The sequence below is a fragment of the Anabrus simplex genome, chromosome 5 (genome assembly GCF_040414725.1).
Source record: "Anabrus simplex isolate iqAnaSimp1 chromosome 5, ASM4041472v1, whole genome shotgun sequence".
NCBI lineage: Eukaryota > Metazoa > Arthropoda > Insecta > Orthoptera > Tettigoniidae > Anabrus > Anabrus simplex.
The window spans coordinates 182,543,754-182,558,536 of NC_090269.1; the positions used below are offsets into that span (position 1 = coordinate 182,543,754).

At 37.1% G+C, this 14,783-nt stretch overlaps 1 protein-coding gene across 1 annotated transcript in view; it reads right to left on the reverse strand.

Moving 5' to 3' along the window:
- Nucleotides 1–219: 219 nt before the first annotated feature.
- The window catches only part of LOC136874423 (uncharacterized), a 463,178-nt gene continuing 448,614 nt past the window's right edge, over nucleotides 220–14,783 (reverse strand). The window contains exon 15 of the mRNA XM_067148056.2: nucleotides 220–724. The gene's annotated coding sequence lies outside the window, so the exon portion shown is untranslated. The remainder of the gene's footprint in view (nucleotides 725–14,783) is intronic.

Consider the following 14,783-nt stretch of genomic DNA (forward strand, 5'->3'; position numbering starts at 1 on the left):
GTAAAGTATTTCATTTCTGTTGGAGATTAGTATTAAAATCTTTTCAACCTTAAGAATAGATATCAAAACTCCCATACATCTCCAGAAAAGTAAGTACACGTAGAGTTACATAACTAACCAAACTTTTTTGATTGTTAAGGATTAACCATCATGTGCATCACTTCTAATTAACTACATTCTTCAAAAAGTGCATATTTTTATTGATTTTTTTGGTACAAATACAGAGTAAAAAATAGAGAATTACAAAGTTACATAGAAAGCATGACACCAAGTGCTAAGCTATGGTCCTCACTTGCAGTTTCTCAAGATAATAGGTATATCATACATCTCACTGAATGATGTTGAAATATTAAATTATCACAATTAATGATGATGTGGCATACACACTTCCTTCAGTATTTACAGATGAGAGACATGACAGTTTCTATCTCTCTTTCTGGAATGGAAACTATTTTTGAACACATATTTATCACTCCTAACATAACACACCTCTTGAACAGCCTTTGAAAAAGTTCAAAATGTCCATTACTTCCTAAAATCTGTATGTTACATACACCAATTAAATACCCAACAGTTTATAATCCAATACAAATTGGTGACAAGTTGAGAACCACAGCAAACAGCACCAACTCAGGAGCAGTGAGACATCCTCACCACAGTTGAGCGCAGCGCTGGCAGAACTTTGCATGCCTTCTTGTGACTGATGACTCTAACATGCGAGATCCTGAAATAGAAAAAAATTCCTCAACTACATGTATTCCATCAACACTATTTACAAGAATAATACCAAACCCCATGGCACAAAAGCCCCAAAGGGTCATGGCCTACCAAACGACCACTGCACAGTGGGTAATTTCTAGCATCCAGCCGGCCAAAAATAATATTTTCAATCCTTGTCTTTGGTGCGCATTTTCTGTGAGTCGTGTTTATAAGACTCTTGGGTACAGTAATTAAGTATTGAAAAGTCACGCTGTCTGATTATCTAATCTCACCCAAGGCCTAAAGTGGATCTCCTCCATTAGGGCATCATATTCTGGTGAGGCGAGCGCGCAGTTACTATTATGTGAGGGCTCAGTAAGGACGTCAGAACAAAATATTTCTTTAGCTTGCAATGTGATTATGTTAGATGAAGGTATGTATTTTATATAGTATGTATCATTTTCTGAAAATTACTATATTTTTGTCCGGAATATGGACTTAAAATTCAGGTACAGGGTGTCCAAGCGTTATCTAATTATACAAATTTGGGCTGACTTTCAAAATGGAGTGCCTTTGATTTCCTCAGGGAGGAAGTCTTTTGGAAGAGTTATCTATACTTTAATGAATAGAAAACTGTGACTTTTTGCTGCAACCAGGCGCGACCATGAGAGTAATAAAAAATTTTCAGAAGCCACGTACTCTGTAACCTGGAGGTCGTTTTTCGAGCTGTTGAGGAACAGCAGGGAATATAAGCGGAACGATGCTATTGCAAATGTTGTAATTGAACATGTAGGCTTGAAGGATTGTTCTGAGGATATATCCAAGTCAATAAGGAAGTCTGTCAGTATTTTGTGTGCTAAAATTCGATCACGCTGGACAAAATATAGCAGAAAAAGGGACAAATTGCTGAAGTACAATAAAAGTTGGTTTGACCAGGGAATGAGCCTTGCAGAAGGACGTGCATCACAACGTCAGGATGAGCCTGCCAGTTCTATAGCTCATTCCATGTTAAGAAAACAGTATTGCTGTTATGACAACAGGGTTGCCATATTGAATGGCTTTTCTCAACGCCATCACGGGAAAAAAGCGGCACATAAATTTCTGAAATTCAGTATTTAAGTTCAAGACAAAAAGCTGAAGAAACTAAGCTACAAATTATTTTTATGAACTAACGGGGATGTGGGATTTACAGGGGCCACTTTTGGTTTGTACAGAATCAGAGGTAAACTACGGCACATGAGAAACCTCAGCACTGAAATATAAGGCAAATTGCGGGAGAAAATAAACAAATAATTTTATTGGTTCGAGGGGCGGGGGATGTATTTAACTGCATTTAATAAATTTATCCAGACAATAAAAGCTAGAAAAAAGACGCAATTAATAAATACGGCAGATAACTATAACTATAAAAGATCACAGTATTAATGTTAAAGAAAGAAATCACACATGTAGGCTTATTGCATAACACTGATTTAAAGCCTAAAATACACATGCAATAAATAAATAAATAAATACTGTAGATGACTTCACTAGAGAAGTGAGTTGCCAGCGGTTCACAGAGCGGTTGAACATGAGCTACACTTCACTGTGGTGGACGGAAAAGTGTGCAGTGCATTGTCTTCCTATCAGTCTTCCCAAAGGGTGCTATATATGTGGCACGTCCCCTAAAGGGATGAATAATATTCCTGAAGTGACTGAAAGAGTAATTAACCCAACAACACTTAAGTTTGGGTTATGACCACTTCATGCATGGATTCGATGTTTCGAATGCCTATTACATATAATGTACAGACTTGATGTAAGAAAGGTGAAGAAACTGGTTGAAGAAAGAAGAATATATAGGTTTGGTTCAGGGAGGAAACCGGTCTATTGGTTGATATCCGAAGCAAAGTGCTGGCAATACCAATGATGGAAACCGCTAGAAGATTCTTCAGAGAGGCTTCCACTTCTGCGGATATTAATGGAGTAGATCAAAATTTAATAAACCATCTACTTGTCATCTTAGAAACTCTTTCGTGTGGGTATGCCATTGATAAAGTGACATTTGGAATGTACGCAAAGGAAACTATACAATTATACTTACAAAAATACAAATCGTACTACATGCCTGTAACTTTGCACAAATTCTTGGTTCATGGAGAGGAGGTAATTAGGCACTGTATTATACCTATTAGACAACTCTCAAAGGAAGCCCAGGAGACCAGGAATAAAGATAACAGGAAACCTTCCAGAAAAACACAAATACCGACCTTTTCCATAGGCTGTTTATATCATCGGACCCTTACATTACCAGATTAGGGAAATCAAGGAGAAGGAAGTTGATTCAGCTTTCACGAGAAGTGCTCAACTTACTTTCTAAGTCTGCTGTATCTGGTTCTGCTGAAGGAGATAATGACAGTGAAGTTAGCGATTCTGATGTAACTGCATCTAATGACTAACTACATGCATTCCCGTATCTGTTTTTAAACATTCTAAACAGCATGTCCCACTATTAACATCTATTTAATTTTTTAAAGCTATAACTAAAAATGATTAAAATTACAAAGATTACTAATTCTATTCCTGGCGTAGTAATTTGTTCTTTGTACTTGATTGACCACACACTTCATTATCTCCAATAATAGCAGTTACATACTAAGTTTTATGTAAATCGGTCCATTAGTTTCCGAGATACGAGTTTTGGCCGGATAGATTGCTGAAATTATGCACTGTGCACTGCTCAACCAGAAGGCATGCAGATTACGAGGTGTCACGGTTGACACAACTAATCCCGTCAGTCATTACAGTATTCTTGTTTTTTAGACCAGGGCCGCTATCTCAACATCAGATAGCTCCTCAATTGTAATCACGTAGCCTGAGTGGACCTCGAACCAGCCCTCAGATCCGGGTAAAATCTCTAACATGGCCGGGAATCGAACCCGTGGTCTCCGGGTAACAGACAGGCATGCTATCCCTACACCGTGGGGCAGGCCTATTCACAAGAAGCTTACCATAATTTTCCTCAACTATACTCCAGGCATATAACTGTAGACCAACATTTTCTCTTACTTTAAGAGTCATTTATGTCATAAGCGAGGTCAGGAGTCGAGAACAATTTTGTGCCCAAGCGATAGTGAGGACTGGCAATAGAGTTTGAAACTGGTCAATTCACATTATGCCACGAATTGCATAGAATACTTTTTACATCTCCACATAATAAAAATTAGATTAAAAAAGTATCTTGAATTTACCTAATCTTATGTCAGTGAGTACTTCTAGTATTCTTTTGTTTGTACTTATAAAACAAGAGAAAGTGTTGTTGTTAATAATCATAATAAGAATAATAACATTGGTTTTTACATCCCACTACCTACTGTGATAGTTTTTGGAGATGCCAAGGTGCCAGAATGTTGTCCCACAGGAGTTCCTTTATGTGGCTGTAAAATCTACCGGATGAGGCTGACATTGGAGCACTTTCAAATACCACTGGACTGAGCTGGGATCAAACCCACCTTGAGCTCAGAAGGCTCTGAGCTACTCAGCCCAGCAACTTACTTATGTAATGGAAATGAACAAACAAGTGAAAACCACATTAACCTGTTATTGTGTTTATCCTATTATGTATCCCTTTTGATGTTCTATTCCTTACTTAAGTTAACTTACCTCCTGTTGTCAACAGCAATCATAAAAAAGATGGTAGAATATACTTACTTCTCTAGAAAAAATGTAATAACAGTATATATATATATATATTTACTATAGCAGAAGTGAAAAGAACACATTTAAAGCCAGTATTTTTTTATCAGCCTAGGATACAAGAAAAGACAGCAAATCGCACAGAAAATCATATATATTATTTCGGTAGTATAGATCCCTTTTGCGGCATCCACAAGTAACTGAACGTGACAAATGAACATTCAAAAGAAAATAGACATTAGCAGTGACGAATTGTACTCTCATTTCAAAAATATCAATAATTTTGTTAAAAAATGAGTTTAAAATAATTGTATGAAGTGTGCGATTTGAAAATACTGTTGCTGTAGGAAAATACGCGCCATCATTCCTGTCCACTTCACATTTTGGCTGCTGTGATGCCTGTTTTATGTCATTATAATATGCTGTAATTATCAGTTAAGAAAAGAATGATAGTAAAACCAAAAATTACTTCCGGAACATTCGTCAGTATAATAATGCACTTGCATTTGCTTCCATTCAAGTGGATACCTTAAATGTTAAAAAATCAAAGATTACATTTATTGGCAAATAAGACTGTCTAATATTGTACTGAATTGTGTATTCCTTAGTTCACCAGTAGTTAACCAGGGGGCTACTCCACCACATACTTTATGAACATGCAAGATATCTCGCACGGGTCCCCTAGTAAACGAGATCTAAATCCAGTTAATCAGGAGGAATGACTGGCTTACACCTGTATATCTGGAGCATAGTTGTTGGAAATTATGGTACAGCAATATTTTCCTGCTTTCTGAAAGAAAAATCCTCTACTAGTGTAAAAACTGAACCCATTTCTGTAATTTTATGCATCAAATGATAAGTCAGCTTTCATGTACACAATACCATTACTTTCACGAAGACACCACAAATATGTCGTATCCCAAACAAGATCACCACCACTGCATCTCAATCAACATTACATAGCAAATTCAATGCAAACTTTGCCCACCCTTGTAGTACTTTGGTTTAACTACCAACACTCAAGCCAACCAATGATTTGGTCACTTAATTAGCTGTAAAACTCACGGCATAGGTCTTCTGATTCCCATTTATACCTAGATCCACCAAATTATGTTTGTTATACTGTTGAAAATTCTCCCACCCACTAGCTACAAGGGACTCTGAAGTTGGACATCAGTCAGTGTTCAAGTCCAGAGAAGCACTCGGTCTCAATATGAGATAGCTACTCCTTTTTTACATTCTCATCTCACTATCTCATAACATCATCCAAGTTTCAACAACAGACACTACCATTCCTACACTATACTTCATCAATGAAAGTTTAACTCAGGAATTAACATGAACTTCCACAACTAGCCTTGAGAGCCTCGATTTACTCACCCTCTCCCCATGATATTTGAAATATTTTAAAGTAATACACTGATCATTACAGTTCATTATGAATTTACTGCCTTGTATAAAGTAAAAGTGTCCTTGTATCTTCATCCCAAGGTGGTGCAGCTCTGTTCAGGAGAGGGTATTGATTATTGTAATCTTTTCTTATTTTTGATACATGCAGTATACAAATGTTGATATCCTTTAGCATAACTGTACATAACAAATAAATAAAAAACAGAAATAAAGCAGTGTCAGGAAAAATAATAAATCAATTTTAATACATAAATGATTTAGGAATTGAACAGAGAAAGAATAGCCTGGAATGAATGTTAGAAAAATTATGTTAATAAATGGAAGTTTAAAGAGCAAAACACAAAGTAAGGGTCACAACAGTAGTCATCCACAGTACCTGCATACCATGTCCAACGTCTCCACTGAATATTAATATTGTATTTTCAGAACATGCAGTTTAAATAGAATTTGATGGTTCATTCTTTACATGCTACAAATATCATCTACGTACCTAATAGCTCTAGACTTCAACAAAGTTATATTGTCTAGGTTACCTTAGGCACAATTCCGTCACTGACTAACATGCAACAATTCTTACCTCTATCAATTATTTTTCCACATCGTGCATGAGTTATGTGGGCGTGGAATGTACAAACATTTGGAAAATATCTTTTAAAAACACATTTCCTCATGGAATTCATAAATAAAATTTCTGTAGTATGTTATTTAAACCGTGCTCTTTTAAATTAGTACAGAACATTTTTGGTACATTTTTCAAATTCTGACCTACATCTCCCCTTAATGTTGAATGTCCGGCTCTATGGCTAAACGGTTAGCGTGCTGGCCTTTGGACACAGGGGTCCTGGGTTTGATTCCCGGCAAGGTCGGGAATTTTAACCATAATTGATTAATTTCGTTGGCACGGGGCTGGGTGTATGCATCGTCTTCATCATCATTTCATCCTCATCACGACGCGCAGGTCACCTACGGGCGTCAAATCAAAAGACCTGCATCTGGCGAGCGTTTGTCCTCGGACATTCTCGGCACTAAAAACCATACGCCATTTCATTTTTTATTTTTTTTTCAGTGTTGAATAATTTAGCAATTCTTCCCGGGTGCATCCATTCTCTGTTCAATAACTTTACAATGGTATACAAATGAGTTTCATTGTCAATTTTCCTCCTATGCTCCTCATCCATAAATTTCTCCCTTATTTCCCTTGTCTCTAAACAATCTTTTATAAGGTGTGCCCATCCCATTTCTTCAGAATATAATAAACATGTGTTATCATCCTTGTTCTTTCTGCATGCTTTATTTGTGTGTATTCCCATTAGCCACCATATTATTCCCCTCATTTCCCTTTTTGTTATATTATCTACATTTATCCCCATTCTCCCAATTACATTACAAAATTCCTCTAGTGACCATTTATTTTTTCACTGTGAAACAATTTGTTGCTTTTCAATGTCCTTCACTCTTCAGACTTTTTTTTACATATTCTTTACTGCTCTAAACAAGCCCTTTCCCTGTAGTACCCCATTCCTACCATTTCCAAAATATTCTTTACCCCATCCACCCAGTATCCTTGGTTCTGATATTTCATTTGGTGTTGGTAGGCTATCTGTAACATTTCACCTCCTGCTCCCAACTCCAGTCTTAACAATACTTAATTATCTTTTTAACAATATCTCCCTGAAGACTTACATCATTGCATATCATTCTTACACCACAGTTGGGTGTACAATTGGCTAGTCCCATTATTATTTTGGCAAATTTACTTGTGATTACCTCAAGTGTAGAAACTTTTTCAACCTCCCAGATCTCTGTTCCGTACAATACCTTTGATTTAACTACTGCATTAAATAAATTTTTATGCACCCTGTAATCAGTGTTTGGCATTTTTTTGTCTAACATGTTAATAGCTGACAGTGAACCCATACCCTTCAGTTTTGTTCTTTTTATTTGTTCTGACCATTTCCCATTTCCACTTATTATCGTACCCAGATACTCTATTTTATTAACAACTTCTAATTTTGCCTCGCCCATCCACCATTTTTCATTCTTTGATAATTTATAGCTTTTTTTTTTTTTACAAACCATTACCTTCGTTTTCTGTGTATTAAAATTCCAATCTTTGCAGTAATTTATCATTTCATTTATACTACCCTGCATACTCGCAGGAGTCAGTGTGAGAAGGAGGATGTCATCTGCAAAAATGAGACCCAGAATATCCTGATTCTCAAGACTTGGGTAAACTCCCAACGTAAATCCTTTTGATTGGGGACAACTTACATCCCTGTTTCAGCCCTACTTTAGAGAGTATCTCCCCAATTACTTTACCATCCTTAACTTTAATTGCCTCCCCTGCGTACCATGTGACCTTGCCATGGTGGGGAGGCTTGCGTGTCCCAATGAAGCCCAGATAGCCGAGCCGCAGGTGCAACCATATCGGATGGGTATCTGTTGAGAGACCAGACTAAGGAATGTTTCATCGAAAGGGGGGTAGCAGTCTTTCGGAAGTTGCAAGGGCGGCAGTCTAGATGATTGACTGATGTGGCCTTGTAATAATATTCAACATGGCTTAGCTGTGTTGATACTGCTTCACGGCTGAAAGCAACGGGAAACTACAGCCGTAACTAACTCCCGAGGACATGCAGCTCTCTCTGTATGAATGATGTACTGATGATGGCTTCCTCCCAGGTAAAATATTCCGGAGGTAAACTAGTCCCCATTCGGATCTCCGGGTGGGGACTACACGAGAGGGGGCGATCATCAGAAAGATGGATAATGACATTCTGCGAGTCGATGCGTGGAATGTTAGAAGTTTGAATTGTTGTGGTAGGTTAGAGAATCTGTAAAGGGAGATGGATACACTTAAGTTAGATGTAGTTGGTATAAGTGAAGTACGTTGGCAGGAAGAACAGGATTTTTGGTCAGGCGACTACCGAATTATCAACACAAAATCAAACAGGGGAAATGCAGGAGTTGGTTTAATAATGAATAAGAAAACAGGGCAGCGGGTAAGCTATTATGACCAGCATAGTGAAAGAATTATTGTCGTCAAGATAGACACCAAACCAATGCCCACCACAATAGTGCAGGTCTATATGCCTACTAGTTCAGCGGATGATGAGGAAATCGAAAGAATATATGAAGAAATAGAAGATTTACTACAATATGTAAAAGGTGACGAGAATCTAATTGTGATGGGAGACTGGAATGCAGTGGTAGGCCAAAGAAGAGAAGGTAATACAGTAGGAGAATTAGGATTGGGTCAAAGGAATGAAAGAGGAAGTCGACTGGTTGAATTCTGCACTGATCATAATTTAATCCCTGCCAATACTTGGTTCAAACACCACAAACAATGGCTGTATACGTGGACGAGACCTGGAGACACTGGAAGGTATCAAATAGACTTCATTATGATTAGGCAGAGATTCATAAACCAGGTGCTGGATTGCAAAACTTTCCCAGGAGCAGACGTGAACTCTGACCACAACTTGTTGGTCATGAAATGCCATCTGAAGTTGAAATTGAAGAAAGGAAAGAATGCAAAAAGATGGGATCTAGACAAGTTGAAAGAAAAGAGTGTGAGGGATTGTTTCAAGGAATATGTTGCACAAGGGCTAAATGAAAAGGCTGAATGAAACACAATAGAGGAAGAGTGGATAGTCATGAAAAATGAAGTCAGTAGGGCTGCTGAAGAAATGTTAGGTAGGAAGAAAATACTATAAATTGAGGATAATTATGTCCACCTTTTCAATACAAATACAATGTGACGTCATTAACACATCACGAATTTATTACCTTTCAAAAAATTGGGACCGGTTTTGGCATTATTTGTATGCCATCATCAGCCATAGGAAACTTTGTGACAAGGCATAAGTACAATATTAACATAACATACAACATAAATATATAAATAAAATTGACCATATTCTTACATAACTATTAAAATTTTTGGTGTAGGCCTTAAAACTTAAGATTAAAATTGGTAGCATATTATATGCAACATATTATGACTTATTTCTTATATACAGTGTTTGACTAAAGTTAAAGCTTTGTCAGGTTCTTTAAATATTACAAAATGCTGATTTAGCATCCAGTTAAAATATTTTTTCAATTTTTGAAAATTTTATAACTACTAGGCGTTTAAAGGCAATTGTGCATTTTGGTCAAAAATACCTAAAAGTGACATATATTAAAATGAGTTCACCTATTATCAAATTGGAAACAGTACTATTTGTACTAGGTGTAGAGGTATGTTACAGTATAAATCTTTGGTAACTCAATGTCTTACGTTAATGCAGTTTGGTTATTTAACAACAAATCGAGTAAAATGATAAGTTCGGCTGATATTATTTTAGACTTTAAAACATTATTTGTCCATTATAGAGGTCCCTTGAGTAAAGGTTTTTAGTGGGCAAAACAGTTCCTTTTAGAATTGATTACAGGTTCACTCTGTTTTTGGGGTTTGAATAGAATGAAATTCTTATTTCATTATATAATGTTGTTGTGCAATATTCATATACATAATGTTCCATCTTTGCAAGTGTTCTTAAAATATAGATCGACTTAACAGGAGTGGACTGGTGAACCAGAATTTCTTGGAGCATTACATTCAAGGTCTTTGAAGTTCTAGAAATATCTCGATCCAAGACGGACCCCAAGCACTACGTTGTCGAGAAATTTTTGAAAGGTAATAAATTCGTGATGTGTTAATGACGTCACATTGTATTTGTATTGAAAAGGTGGACATAATTATCCTCAATTTATAGTGTAAATCTAGATTCAATACGGACCAAAATGAAGTTCTTAACTTTAAAAAGGAAGAAAAGATCAACTAAGAATCAGTGGATAACTCAGGAGATACTAGACCTGATTGATGAACGACAAAAATACAAGTATGCTAGAAATGAAGAGGGCAGAAAAGAATACAGGCGATTAAAGAATGAAGTAGATAGAAAGTGCAAGGTAGCTAAAGAAGAATGGCTGAAGGAGAAGTGCAAGGATGTCGAAGGTTGTACGATCCTGGGAAAGGTAGATGCTGCATACAGGAAAATCAAGGAAAACTTTGGAGAAAGGAAATCAGATGAAAAACCACTTATAGGGAAAGAAGACAAAGCAGAAAGATGGCAGGAACATATTCAACAGTTGTATCAAGGTAAAGATGTAGATGATTTGGTTCTGGAACAAGAAGAGGCTGTTGATCCTGATGAAATGGGAGACCCAATTTTGAGGTCAGAGTTTGACAGAGCAGTGAGTGACCTAAATAAGTACAAGGCACCTGGAATTGATGACATTCCCTCTGAATTACTGACTGCCTTAGGAAAAACCAGCATGGCAAGGTTATTGCATTTAGTGTGTAAGATGTATGAGACAGGAGAAGTCCCATCCGATTTTCGGCAGAATGTTGTTATACCTATTCCCAAGAAAGCCGGAGCACAACCAGTATGTCTGAGTGTCATGAAAGGTGTTGCTCATAGGGTTAGTTGTGCTACAATAGCACTGTCTGGCCCAGTGAGGAAAGCAATGGCAAACTACCTCACTTCTCATCTTGCCTAGTACGCCTCATTTTGGTACTGCCATTGGTTGACAGGTGTGAAAACTACCGCACCATTAGTTTAGTATCTCATGCCTGTAAAATTTCAACACATATTATTTACAGAAGAATGGAGAAACAAGTTGAAGCTGAGTTGGGAGAAGATCAGTTTGGCTTCACCTCCTAATAATTGAATTTGTGAGTTCAAGAATGTCCCAACTCCACTTTTTAACTAAATTCACTTTATGGTATGTATGGATAGCTGAACTTCGGACTCATGTTTGTAGATGCAGAAAACGCCCCAACTCGAAGCACAAAGCATCACAAAATTTTTGTGTATTTCCAGAACGTACCAATGTATGGAGTTGGGACAGTATTGAAATATCTGAACAGTTTCCCATCAGATGTCTCTGGTGTTACGTTGTTTACATACTGGGTCTGTCTGTTAGGTCATCAGCCCAGAGGCTGCTTGGATCTGCAAATAGCATCACCAAAGGCTATGCAGTTATAGGGAAACCACAAAAACCAATGGCAGTACCAAAATGAGGCATACTAGGCAAGATGAGGAGTGAGGTAGTTTGCCATTGCTTTCCTCACTGGGCCAGACAGTGCTATTGTAGCACAACTAACCCTATGAGCAACACCTTTCATGACACTCAGACACACTGGTTGTGCTCTGAATGTCATTAATCAGCACCACCCATACCCCAGCAGCTTCAATACTGTCATAGCCATGGATGAGACTGGGACTTCAGTGGAAGCTACACTTTGCTCTGGCCTGTGCCAAGAGATGGATGCAAAAGTACTGTAACCATCAAGAAATGACAGCAGGCAGACATACTGGGTATGTGACAAAATGGATTCCACTGGTGGTGCTGAAATGAATGGTAATGAAGATTCTTCTAAAATTCAAGGCAAAAAAGAAGAAATGAAAGTAACTGGAATAAAAATATAAAAAAGAAAGTGCGAGCATCAGGCCAAGCTATGTAAATACTGTGGGGAAACATATTTCTGCAGAGGATACGTCGTCTCAGTGACTACTGTGCTGCAGGTGTGTCACCCTGTGATGTTTGGGGTACTCACAACCCACGCCTTCGACAGAAGGGAGAAGAAATCATCCAGAAGATTGATAGACATATTAGACAATTACCTAATACTGTTTCTCACTACAAAAGAAACCATTGTAAATGCAGGTTTTTGTCAAGTGACCTGAATGTTCTAAAAATGTATACCCTCTTCACCAAAGAACATTATCCAGATGCCTTTCTTTATTTGAAATCTGGGGCTGATGTACATGAACTTGTGATGTTACTTATGCATTTTATCTTGATTACTTTCATATTCACTTTAATTACGGTTTTGGAATACCAAAAACAAAAGTTAGTTGCACATGTGCCCTTCTGAAATGCAAAATTGACCATGAGAAAAATTCTACCATAAGGGAGAAGTTGGCTACAGATTTAAGATCCATAAATATAGACCAAAAAGACTTCAAGAATCACAGGCTCATGTCAATATAGAATTTTGACTTTGAACAGAATATTCCTTTTCTCAATTTGGAAGTAGGTAAAGTATTCTATTCTATTCTCAGCAGTTGTGGCTATATAATGTTTGCATATACAGTTGTAAAACAAAAAAAAGCTGCGATGTATATGTGTCCTGAAAGAGAGGCATGCAGGGGTCAGTTTTCTTATGCTTGTTTCACTATTTCCAAAATTACTTGAACAAAGATGTAAAAATACCTAAGCTTTTTTTCAGATGGTTGCAGGGGTCAAAACCAGAACTACACAATGATCAGATTCTTGTTCATGTTGGTATTCACAGGTAAATTCACCAATATTATATACAAGGTACCAATAAGGGGTCACAGCTTCCTTCTGTGCGACTGGAAATTTGCCATCATTGAAAAATGAAACGAAAGGTAGAAAGGATGGACATGTATAAAAGTTGGGTGCAAGTTGTTGTCAGCGTGAAAAGGGCCATGATACTAAATTTCACAGATCATTTACAAAGATTCTTTAAAACATCTGTAACCAAAAATAATGAGAAGTTTAAGGTAAGTGGGTACAAAACACAAGTATGAAATAAGTGCCAGTAAAGGCATGTCTTCCATTGCACCAACATACATACCGTATTTCCTTTGTTCAAAAACAATGTTAAACCAGAACTACGCTCTCAATCTGTTAAATGTTATGATGAGCTGATACATATTAAGTCAGAAAAGCTAAAAGACTTAAAGAAACTCTGTGTTTACTTAGCACCAGATACAGTTACCTTTATCCATAACATAAAAGAAAATACAGACACACCTTCTAATAGTGATTAAGACTGACATAACTTCAATTATTGTAAACAATAATTTGAAATAAATATGAATAAGTTGGTTTATTTTTACATTTTCATTCTTTTACCCTATATATTTCAAGAATGACCCAACTCCACTCAATATTTATAATATTTTCAGCAAAGCAATAAGTGAACAGTGCAATCTTCTATAATAGATATGTTGAGAATTCCTTAGTTCATCATTTGAATACATATTTTATGTTATTCCTGTAACCATGTTTAAGTATTTAAGTTTTTTCTCTCTCCTGAAAAAAGTGTTGTCTTGGAGTTGGGACATTCTTGAACTCACAAGTTCAATTTCTTATAGTACTCCACCCAGTCAGCATGACTTATTTCAGTTTGCCGAGCAGCTTCCTGCTTACCACATAACCACCTAATAGTACTGCATACTTTCCTACTTTCGTTATGTTTAGAATTTCTATTCAGCTCGATATTGTCCAGTTCTGCCAGATCTTAGTAAGTTTAACTATTGTAGTACGACCTAAGACAATACATCTTTTAATCTCTTTATCACAGCTTCCCGTGTCATCGATGACTGACCCCGGGTATACAAATTCCTTTACTATATCCAGGTCCTTTAGGCATCCTGTAAGTTGGATTTGACCTTGCCGATCAACTACCATTAGTTTGGTCTTTTTGATGTTTATCTCCAGACCATACTGAAGACTAGTGTTCTTCACCCTTGTAAGCAGGTCAGAAAGTTCCTTTTCACTTCCAGCGATGAGGGAATTGTCATCTACAATGCGCAGGTTGTTAATTTTTCTGCCACCAATCGAGACTCCACCGTTCCAGCCATTGAGAGCTCTTTTGATGACACACACTGCATAGATGTTGTAGAATTGAGGTGATAATATACAACCTTGCCTTACTCCCATTTGTCACATTGAAAATGCCTGAGAGGTCACCATCCACCTTTATGGTTGCTGCGTGGTTTTTATACAGGCCTTTCAATAACAATATTAAATGCAGTGGAACCCCAAATTCCTTTAGCACCTACCACAACTTTTCCCACATAACATAATCAAAGGTCTTTTTGTAGTCCAGGAAGCAAATAAAGGCAGGGACACAAAACTCGCAACATTTCTCAATTATCTGTCTCATGTTCAGGATAGACTCTCATGTTCCTTTACCT